This window comes from Bemisia tabaci, chromosome 7 (assembly GCF_918797505.1).
Source record: "Bemisia tabaci chromosome 7, PGI_BMITA_v3".
In the NCBI taxonomy this organism is placed as follows: domain Eukaryota; kingdom Metazoa; phylum Arthropoda; class Insecta; order Hemiptera; family Aleyrodidae; genus Bemisia; species Bemisia tabaci.
Window position 1 is genome coordinate 44,529,645 of NC_092799.1, and position 12,116 is coordinate 44,541,760.

At 41.5% G+C, this 12,116-nt stretch overlaps 1 protein-coding gene across 5 annotated transcripts in view; it reads right to left on the bottom strand.

Annotated features, from left to right (window-relative positions):
- The window catches only part of Graf (GTPase regulator associated with FAK), a 150,525-nt gene that overhangs the window by 45,662 nt on the left and 92,747 nt on the right, over positions 1-12,116 (bottom strand). Inside the window, exon 1 of one of the 5 annotated variants that reach the window (XM_019049646.2) lies at positions 6,857-7,109. The exons of the other annotated variants lie outside the window; for them this stretch is intronic. The gene's annotated coding sequence lies outside the window, so the exon portion shown is untranslated. Of the gene's footprint in view, positions 1-6,856; positions 7,110-12,116 lie in introns of those variants that run through there. 5 annotated transcript variants of the gene reach the window in all.

Sequence of the window (12,116 nt, forward strand, 5' to 3'; positions counted from 1 at the left end):
TTGTATTCTTCACACTAACCTAGTTACTTCATACGTCATCATGTACGGTTTCCTTGAGCCAGTCAAATTGGTTCGTATCGTCTATTAATTTTCCTGTCGAAGATTCTAAGGAATCCTTCGCAGCGGTAGTGGGTGCTTCTCTTGTTGCCCTTCCCTCCGGCAAACCAATCTTTGGCTCCGACGATCCTAAAAAAACCAGATTCTTACAAGCGCCTTTCAAGGAACCTGAAGCCTTCCGACAAAGACAGGAGATATTCTTATCATTCCTACAGGACTAACGACATCAAGGCGGCAAGTTGAATGTCCCAGCCCCTTAAAAAGGCCTTGAAGGCCCTCCTTCCTTATTCCGCGAAAGAACACTTTCGCTTCATCGTCGCTCCAACGGCAGGAATCCCCACCCTATTCCTCTCTGTCCTCGCATGTCAATCGCAAGATTGATGTGGTTCAATCAATCGGTTTTCGCCGAGCGTTCATGCCCAGAGAATCATGGACCTGAGATCGTCGTCGTCTTGTTAGTGGTTGACAGCTTCTCTCATTCCCCCTTCATCTAGCCGCAAGACTCTTGGGAGCCTGAGCCGCACTGATTTTACAAAAGTTTTATTTCCTAAAAGCGAGTCATCAAGAATCGCCGAGTAACTTGCTTCAACCGAATCGAGAAGGGTCTGCGCATCCTGCATCGGCCCCGCTCCTGAAGCGGCTTGACGTTTCGACAACCTAAAGTCTTCCCACATTTTCTTTTTTTTGTCCTCAACTCTCCAAACTGTCTCGAAGTAACCAACCGTTCTCTAAAAAGGACACTGAACAGTAGTGACCGAAGTGTTACTTTATTTCTATCCAGCATATCATTGCAATAACGTATCATGGCTCCTCTAAAATTTAACCAGCACTATGTTTTACAAACACAGCGTACTTTAAATACACCATAATATAATCAATGTTTTGAACTTCATTGAGTGGTCTAACCAAAGTTGTTACTAAAGGATGAGAGATAAATTCAAATTCTTCATTGCAAGATGCTTTTTCAGTTTTCATGTTTGAATTCAGGTTTGAGGTGTCAACAACAAATTTAACTAAAGATGAGTATAATTTAAGATTTCTGTCTACACATGTGCTGTTCATCTTTCATACAGTGGTCATTGTTTGTCATGTTCGCATTTCTTCCCATGGGATTTACACGAATTGATGCCTTGATCACAGGCTTCACTCTCTAACCAAGTATGCTACTATTTTTGTTTTCAACTAGGTATTTTGGACATTAAGCAATCATATAATAAGAATACACTGTATATTTAAGTTGTCAAGCATTGTGTAGGATTAAAATTTAAGAGTGCCTACTTGATTGGCGTAGCTCAATTCCTTCACTACTTAAATTCTTACACAAGGGGGCTCCATCGTATAATTTAAAGCGTTTAAAGACACCCGATAAGACACTCCAATTGGCAGATATATTACATGGTTAAATAGGGCAATGTCTTATAGTTTTCAGGCCATGCCACAGTTCTCCACACGCTAACACGTCGGCTTAATGTAGAAGTCATCGACACGAAGCCTGAAATTTTGCGCGTGACCGCGCCAAACAACCCTCCCCCAGCTAACATACTTCAGCACAACCACCAACTCTTGAATTTGTTTGAACTAAATCCACTCACACCACAGTAGACAATTGCGCCCACTACACACCTACTCCCCAATGCCCACACCAACAATAACTCAAAAAAAAAAAAAATAAATAAAAAAAAAAAAGAATCTCTAAATTGCTGCCGATCGACTGATAGACTTGCTCACATTCAGCTTGCTCAAAGCTTCAGCGTTGTGGTTGGGCCGCATGACTTAGGTTCACTCATTAGGCCTATGCAGGTTTGCCTCTCATTTTGAGGCACTGTAATAACCTATCCAGCTAGCTAACATAAATTTGGATGATGGACATAAAACTGTTTAACATATGGCGACCTTGCGTAGAGTACAGTAAAGAAATCACGTCTATTGAATTGCTTGTCAAAAAAGATGCAAACGTATGTTCCTTTGGCGTCTGTGAAAAATGCCGCCAGAAATTATGAATAATATTTGTCTTTTTTCCACCCAAGCATTCGTGGTTTTAAATGATAAGTCTGAACGGGAATGCTTTGCATTCAGTTTCCCTTCAGGTCCCAGGTCGCATAATTTTAATGGCAATGGAACACTGAATTCCAGTTTCTAAATATCGCATGTTCAAACGGGGAGCAGCTTATAGGATTTCCAAGACAGTGATTTTATAGGTATCTATTATACTTCGTACGAGGAACCCTGCATTAACCAATGCCACGTATGATTTTCTTAGGCGAGCGCAGGAGCCTGCAACGCAGTGCAATGGAACTTGATTCATTTCTAAATATTCGCATGTTCATAATGCGCTTAAGAGTTTTTTCCCAAAATAGGATTTTATAACTCTATTTATCTCAGAGGGACCCTGCGTCCACAACGCTAAGTAAGGAACTGCTTGGTGAGCGCAGAGCTTGCAAACGTTTCTGATTTTCATGCCCTATCATTTCTCCACTGGTCTGCCGATGATGTTGCGCGAAAGGAAGATTAAATGCGCATTCTGCCAATACCCTACCAGTCCTTCAGACTACATGCTTGATATTAATATTGGCTATTAAAGTAACCAGTCAAATCACTATTTCTACATATTTGTGTCCAATACTCTGAACTTTTTCAGGTCGCTTATGCTACGTTCGAGGAGAGGTACTGTGTGAACTCGGAGGAAGGGAATCGCAAGGTTGTTGTGATTGAGTTAATAATTTATATCAACAACTGTAAAGTATGGTATTTGGTACATATATAGACCCTGCGTCAACAATTCTAAGTAAAAAATTGCTTGGAAGCGCAGAGGTGGCAAACATTTCTGATTTCATACCTCATCATTTCTCCTCGGTCAACCAATGGTGTCGCTGAGGAAGATTTAATCCATTCTGCCAATACCATTCCTCAGACACAAGCAGATATTGAGTTAGCCATTAACTACAGTCAACAACTATTTCTACATGCTTTGTGTCCAAGGTAAACTGTAACGGTCAGAGGTTGAATAGTTTGCATCGTTACCTGGGCTCGGCTTTGAACTTCATCTCACCGCAATGTCAGAAAGTAGAAGACAGAAAGCAATGTTCTTCTCTTCATGTTCAAAAAGTATCGGGGAAATAAATAGATCTAAGTGGTTATGTCCATTAGCAGGATAGATCAGTAGGTATCGTCAGCGCTGACACCCAACATTACAGCACATGCATTTCAAATGAAGAAGGCACTCCTCTTGGAGCTTTATTATTCTAGGTTTTGGTGTAGAGAATAGGTCGAAGAAGAATTCGATTTACTCGAGATTCATGATACTCATTGAGCGAGGGCATAGAACAAATTCTAGCCCAGCCTCGGATTCTCATTCTATGACGAGTGAGGTAGAGACACAAGGTAGATTTACACAGGTATGGACAGAACTAAACAACTGGCCTCTGATTGGCTCTCCAGCGGCCCCTTAACGTCAGCCATTTTGTATGTTTTGATTATTTTGATTTATTATGTTCGGTTTATCGTTTGTCAAAATTTTGTGGAATTTTTGCACAATTTGGTTTATACGATATTAATTTTAGCGTTTAAACGCACAAACGTTTGAATGTTAATTTGATTGTAATTTAATTAAAAAACGGGCCCCTTAACCTACGTCACGAGGTCATGTGACACGTACTGAGGCTCCTGGGAAATTTTCAACTTTTTCCATACCTGTGTAAATCTACCTTGGTAGAGACATGTGATGGTGAAGGAAGAAAGGTAGTCGCAACTGGAGTTGAGCCGCCATTTTAAAGGCTGTGACGCGCAGAGGGTACATGGTGTGCCATGCAATCAGGATGAACCCAAAACGTACACGATGCCGTGTGACGTCAAGAAGGTACGAAATGCGACTACCATTCTTTATCCGCCTTTGGAATAAATCTGCATCTTGTTGTTGAATCGGGTTTGAACCAATCAAAGAGCGGTATGGACATGGCATTACTCTCCCACATTCCGACTCTCAATCTCCATTCCTGTCGGTGATAACGTGGATCTTTGTTTACAACATCTAAGTCAAGGTGTTTCTATTTTATTTCATTTACTTTTGTGTCATTAGTTCTTAATTTTGACATTTGATTTCATCATTCGCTGGGTAACAATGCATTATAGTAGTATTAAAACAATAATAAACGATTTGCATCGTAATATCGTGAATATAATCGGGTGTAGTGTTTACTTTCTGTTCCTCAACCCTTTACTGGTCTCATGTTTTCATCATTTCATCCGTTCGCTCACAGTTTAAGCTGAGTAGGATAGTTGTGCAAGTATTCTTTTTGGTATGTAGCAGTTGCTAACTTTTTTATCTCCAATTTTAATACATTTAATCCATTTGTTAGAATGTTACGCCCAGACTGCGGAGCTTCCCACCGATGAGTGATCTCGATACCCCCCTTGAGATGGTCTGCACTCCTCGTATTTTGAGTTTAGTCCTATTTTTCAGGAACTCAAATCAATGATTCAATTGCGTTTGATGCCAAATTTCACAGAATTAACGGCATTTTTCAAAATTTTAGTCCATATATTCGTGTGTGATTTCGCAGTGCCCTCACTAAATGACGCGTAACCCTTCAATTTTTAGTTTAGTCCAAAGACCTCGTAGGAACTTAAATTAATGAACCAGGTGGTGCTCTTATGCCAACTTTCGAAGAATTGAAGGCATTTTTTTTTATTTTTTTTTATTTTTTTAAAATTTACAGTCCTTGAAAATGAGCTGTTTCGCGGAGCAAAGTGCCTACTTTTGGGCCTCGTAATCTCTTGAATTTTGAGTTTAGTCCAAAGATCTTTTTGGAACTTAAATTAATGACCCAGGTGATGTGCTTGATGCCCATTGTTAAAGAATTAAAGACATTTTTCAAAATTTACAGTCTTTCCAAAATGAGCTTTCCGTGTGATTTTGCCTAAAAATGGACAATTGAGCGTAGCCCCCCCCAAATTTTAGCGTACCTCAAAATCGTTGAACGTGCATAAGAAGACCATATGATATGGTGTCCTGTGCCAATTTTGAATGAAATCGAACAGATAGATTCTGAGATATCGCTGTAGACAGATTTGGGGGACGTCGGACGGACGGACACACATTTTTCCAAGTATGGTTATTTTTACTCCTGGGACCTTAAAACGTCCTAGAAATGATGAAATTTCAACTTTTTTTTTTTTTTTTTTTTGGAGGATGACAATACTTCCTCTCTACCCTATGGGAGCGAGAAAGTAAAAATGCCTACTACATCCAAAATCACGTCTCGAACTTTGCAGAACTTTGTCGCCATCTTGTTTGTTTACATTGGGCCAAACTAGGAGCGAAGGGGTGGAGTTTGTTTACATTGGGCCAACTTTGGGGCTCTATGATAGCCGACCATAATCAGAGAGCGGCACAGTTTTTTCTGTAGTAGAAGGATTGAGGTGGCAATACTCTCCCGTATACTGGTACTCCAGCCAGAACTAGTTTTGAGCTCAAGCTAAAATTCCTTTTTGAGGCTTTCTTCATGACAAGGTTTCATTTCAGCCACATGTCAAGGATTATACAAACATCGCAAGAGCTATCAAGCATGACCGAATTTCCTCCGAGGAACCACGAATTTTCAGGATTTGCGAATATTTCTCCTCCGATATTTCAGAGGATGTCTTTCATAATTTGATCTAAAAAGTCTGGAAATCTCAAGGAAAAATATTCACAACTTCCTTTGAAAATAAATATTTTTAAAGCAGACATTTGGCAGCATTCCAGTGCCCATACACTGATAAAAATATTTGTATTCTTGTGTTACTTTTGATTAATATAGGAAGTGGAGCACAAATACCAAAAGTTTTGTGTTGATTTTGGTACAATTTGCGGTGAATTCATCGCAGAAAACAAAGGAGAGACCGGGCAAATGCATTCCTCCAATTGCGACGTTGGTATTCACCACTCGTTTTTCATTGAATTTCTCCAAGAAAACTAGCTGAGATTTCCTCTTGAAATTGTCGACCGAAGGCTACGGATTATTTTGTGTTCTACTTCCCATATTAACCAAACTTTTGTGTTCTACTTCCCATATTAACCAAACTTATGTGTTGAGATTTCTCTCCATGTACAGCGTTTATACTTGCCATGGCAGTGTGCACTGGAAAAAAAAAAAAAACACATTGGCTCTAGAGTCCAGACTCTTAAAAACATCGACAAGAAAAACTACTCTTGATTCAATCAGATTTAAGCTTAAATCAAGAACCAAGCCTCTTAATTTGAGCGGATTTCCTTTCGATTTAAGCTTAAATCTGATTGAATTAAGAGTCCTTTTTCTTGTCAATGTTTTCATGAGCCTGAACCCTAGATCCAATGTGTTTTTTTTTCCAGTGCGGGACAATTGGGACATTTACTGTTCTCATGAAGCGAACGCGAGGATATGAATGACTACACTTTCGAGCTAAGGAAAAGCGCCGTATAAACATTCGAGAGTTTCCAAATTTCCTTCACTTAAGTGTTTATTTTAGAGGAAAGTTATGGATATTTTTCCATGAAATTTTCAGGGACTTGAGGTGAAATTGCGAACAAAATTATCCGAAAAATTGGAAAGAAAACATTCATAAGTTTACCAGGAATCGTGTCTCATCAACAAAGGAAATTTGGCAACGTCTGAAGGTTCATACAGCGTTTTCTCTTAGGACGGCAGTACAGAATCCAGCCGACTAACAGACAAGCAGATTCTTTCTCCCCTAGAAAGACACGTTTCCTTTTCGCTGTATCCATTTCTCAGCGTTTGGTGATAGAAAAACGAGAACTCTGAGTATTGGTATGTGTAAGTACCTGTTTGGGGCATTTACTGTTGTCATGAAACAAGCGGGAGCAGGTGCAGCACTACCTTGTTTACATCACCAAAACCCGCGTCGGACCCCGAGATATCCCAACGTTCCTCGAGTCCGACCACTAGAACCCGAACTTTAGCTCTCGCACTTGGCTGGAGCGGCACGCGAACAACAAAGGACTGGGTCACAACATGGAAAGCTACATCGCAGAAGCTGGCTTGGCTCCGGGCAAGGGCTCCCGCTGGCGAGGGGATCGGCGAAGGACTGGAGGGTCCGACTCGGCGGGACTCGGGACTCGGGGACGGGGGTTGCGCGCGCACGGGCGATGCGACGGCGGATCGATAGCCGGAGCCGCGGGGACGGGGAGGAAGGACGGGAGCGGAGGACCTGCCGGGGGCGGCCGCGGAGGGCGGAAAGCGCGGAAGGGTTGAGGATCCCGATCCGCGGGTGCGGGCCACGGTCGCGACCTTCCGCCCGATTAGCCACGGCTTACGCTCGTCCTACCCCGTCCCGCGACGCTGAGTCAACGGCATCGACTTTTCCTCGGGGTATCCCCTATCGGACGATACCTACGATGTGCGTATCTGTGGTGAAGAGCTGAAGGAATGTGACTGAGATTTTTCGAGAAATCGAGTTCAGGGTGTCTACTAAAATAGGCTGGCCAAAAATCAGTACATTCCCGAGAAATTCAGGAGGAAGTTCAAGAAATTCCCGGAAATTCCCAAAATTCTACTCAACAGAAAAATTCAGTGCTTTTTCAGTACCTCCGTTTGGTAAAATTCGAAAATTTCCACGCATTTGAATTTCTCGCTCTACTTGCGACAAAAATGACTAAAAAATGAAAAAAATGCCGGACTTTCTTGCGGGATTTCCGCACTTTTTCAGTACTTCCGGACCGCCAGGGCGTCTAATAAAACAGGCTCATCGAAAATAAGTACTTATACAGTACTTTTTCAGTACCCTACCAAGAAATTCAGTTCCTCCCCCAACAGAAAAATTCCGTGCTTTTTCAGTACCTCCATTTGACGAAATTCGAAAAATTTCAAAAATTTGAAATTGCGACAAAAATGAAATAAAATTCCAGACCTTTTTGCGGAATTTCCGTACTTTTTCAGTACATCCGAGCCGTCCTAAAAAATTCAGTACTGTTTCCGGACTTTCCTAAAATTCCAGACTTGTAGACACCTTGGAGTTACATAGTAGTATTCTCAACTAATTAAAATGCGGCGCTTACGCTCATCCTACCCCTTCCCGCGACGTTGAGTCAACGGCATCAGCTTTTCTTCAGGATTTCCTCCATCAAACGATACTGACCACGAACTCCCAAACGACGTATCTCGGTTCACAACGTTGCAGACTTCCGGTCAGACTTTATTTTTAAACGGGAAAACTACTCAACATGGGGGAATGCCCCCCCCCCCCCCCCCCCCGAAGGGCTCTGGGACGATAGTGGACTTTGTCGGCTGGGAGTCGCAGAGCGCCTGTGAAAGCGGTTTCTATGTATGTATGCAAACTACTCAACGTCAATTCTTGAAAACTTCTGCAATTCTTTTCTCCGTGCGAGGAAAATTCTGTGAAAGAGATTTCAAGCGATTGAGGAATTCTGACGTATCTTGATTTGGAAATCCGCAGTACGTCCCGATTTCTACTTTTAAATCATTTTTCCAATTTCCATGTCAAAAAATTATGAAATATGCGAATCTATTGGCATTTCGTGAAGCATAAAAAATTGCGTGCAATTTCCTGCGAGATGTCTTGATTGGACGTATTTACCAACGACCTATGTGGAGGTGAGAATATGGGGTGCGCTCGTTAGTTCTCTGGCTGTAAGAGTGAATGAGAATAATAAAGCGCCAGTGACGTCAACGGAGATGGAGGAACCACCGTCCGCCGCCTTCCGGTCCGCTGTCTTTAACTCATGAGCCCTGTCCACAACGCTCTCGTCCCATCCTCGCGGCTCATGAGTTCCGCATTCAGTTGGCACATAGGTCTGTTTGATAGAATGTAATATCCCGCTTTTCCAATTCTTCAAAGGAATCACGCCCACTTTTACATTGCTTCTTATGCAGCTTCGACGAGCACACCCCATATTTCTCACCCCCACATAGGTCTGTTTGGTAGAAATACATCCATTTGTTCTTCTCCGAAAAATTAAAATATAGGCGGAGATTTTTAAACACCGCAAACGAGATACGTGGTTTGGGAGGTTCACCATGCTGCTATGCATGAGTGCATTCAGAGGAGAAGGAAAGGTTGGCAATCTCGGATTCTTCCGAAGTTAACAATGTCATCATAAGTCATTAATCCATGTGGACAAAACCTAAGAGTGTTAGGACATTAAAACGTGAAAGAGCTGTGCGAAAAATTTCTGAGAGTAAAACCAAAACCTCGGATTAGTATCCGAACTCATTAATTGTCGAAATACATCACGCGGCAGTCACAGGAAAAGATGACGCATCTTAGATAGCCCTTTCCAAAAGAGGATTCAGCAATTTGGCAACACTGGCACCGGCTTTCCTCCATTTAAACATGTGTTAAATAATCGATTCTTGTCGGAGTACCTGGCCCCTTCAAGACTCGATACATTTCCATAGGTTTAAATGGCGGAAAACACTTTTGTCAATTTGCTGGATCCGCCAATGGCCCTTTCGTTCTACATCTCTCTAAAATCCATATCTGAATATTCGCATGCTAATTTTGTATACCAAAGTATAAAATTAAGGTACATTGAATTGATTTCATCGAAATTCCATTCATTATACAAAAATTAGTAACCGAGTCCGGATTATCCGAATTTTCTGTTATCCGAACAGGCCGACCGCCACATTAATTCGGATAATCCCAAGTTAATTAATAGTGTCATAAAAAAAGAAAACTTCAAACAAATGTACGTTCGATTTCAAACTTGATGTCTCTATGTGAGACCCACGATCGGTCGATTTTGTGTACTCTGCCGTGCTAAGGAAAAACGCCGTATGAACATTCGAATGTTGCCAAATTCACTCTCAGGAAATACCTATTTTTGGGGATAGTCATGCATATTTTTCATTATGGTGCTTATGGACACTATAGGTAGATCAAATCACGAACGAAATTCTCTGCAAAAATTGGAGGAAAAGTATCTGCAAATTGTATAGAAAATTGAAGATTTGTCGAGTGAGGTTTGGCAACGTCTGGAGGCTCATACGGTGTTCTTCCTTAGCACGGCAGTACTCATTGGGGGAAAAAAAAAAACACATTGGATCTAGAGTTCAGACTCTTGAAAACATTGACAAGAAAAAATACTCTTGATTAAATCAGATTTAAGCTTAAATCAAAAGGAAATCCGCTCAAATTAAGAGGCTTGGTTCTTGATTTAAGCAAAAATCCGATTGAATCAGGAGTATTTTTTCTTGTCGATGTTTTTAAGAGTCTGGACTCTAGATCCAATGTGTTTTTTTTACCAATGCTGTCCATGACATGCCTCCAAAAAGTGAAAAAAACTCGAGAGGCCACTCGACGCAACGCATCCAACGATAAAAAGAATTATTAAATGGATCCGTCAAAACAAACTCCGTGAATGTTCCCAGAGCGCGCGTTCCAGGGTAAATAAAGAGGCGGCCCGACAACAATAGCTGGAAGCTTGAATGGAGGGCGATGCGACGCTGACGTCATCAATGTGTTGCGTTGATACCGTAGTCGGGGGCGGAGGGTAGGGGGTCGAGGGTGGCACGTGTTAGATAACATCGATGACGTTTCCAACTTCCTCGCCTCCTCCTTTCAAATTTTCAAATGCGACAACACTCCGTTGCCAAACCCTCGCATTGTGGCTATCATCTTGTAAAAGCTCACTTACACAAGACAATAAGCAAATTTTATTCCAAAGTTCGCAACTTCTTTGGAAGTTCTATCCGGTTTCAACTGGAGTACCTGTATACGGGAGAGTATTGCCGTTTCAATCCCTCTACTACAGAAAAAGTGTGCAGCTCTCTGATTGGTTGGCTATCATGGAGCCCCAAAGTTGGCCCAATGTAAACAAACGAGATGGCGACCAAGTTCCACCAAGTTCTAGACGTGATTTTGGATTTGGTAGAAATTTTTTTATATTCAGCTTCTGAGTTGAGTTCGGATCGAACTTAGACGAATATTTTTGCCGAAAATTAAGCCTCGAGTGTGATTATCATTCATTTTTCAGCCGATAATACGTGTTCCTCTGGGTCGGGTTTGTTTACATTGGGTCAACTTTGGAGCTCAATGACAGCCTAAAATTGATGAACCAATCAGAGAGCGGCACAGAGATGGCAATACTCTCCCGTTATACAGGTACACTAGTTCTGGCGATACAGCGATTAATTAAAAGTTGCCCAATCTGAGTAGCACAGCAAAGCTTCTATAACTTTAACTACTCATTTCTTATAGTTCGTGCAACGACAACTTACAAGTGCAACGAGTGACACAGTTTGTTAATTTACTAGCGGGAAAAATTGGAGCCGTCTCGGATTTTTCAATAACCAGGTCTGGATACAACTATTCGTGTTCTCGGGATATCCGTGTTGCATAAGCAAACAATTGCAGGCGCTCCGGTTTTCTTACGCACAATGCACGGCTAACGGTTGTTAGTTCCCGAGAGCTTCAGCTTCTTCGTTGCATTTACAATCATGAGCACCACAAAATCCTCGAAATTCGGATGAGTCAAGTTGGCAGAGTTGCAAAATTATGCAAAGTGCGAAAATATTATTGGTAACGATTTGCGAGATTATCATCCGCAATGCTGGAAATGCTCTTCGTTAAAATAGCGCACCATTTTGCAAAGCTAGCTGTCATGGTGTTGCACGAACACGACTCATCCATGTTTCGAGAATTTCATGGAGTACACAATTTGTAAGTGCAACGTAGAAAGCTCTCGAGAACTAATAGCTGCAACCGTGCGTTTTGCGTAAGAAAATCAGAGCGCCTGCAAATTTTCGCTTATGCAACATGGACATCCCACGAACAAGAATAGTTGTATCCAAAAGTAGCCATTGATAAAGCTGGAGCGACTTAATTTTTTCCGCTTTTGATGACAAAATGTGTCACTCATTGCATTTATACGTCGTCGTTGCACGAAGATAGGGCGCTTTCAGTATTTAATCACACTGAAAAAAAGAAATTAGTTGATCGATGGTAAATATATAAAAAATAAAATGGACACTTTTCATGCGGTAACTATACTCTTTAAACTTCTTCTGAAACTTCTCATTTAAACGTATCCTATTAATTCTTTGCTATCTTCCTTACGTGAC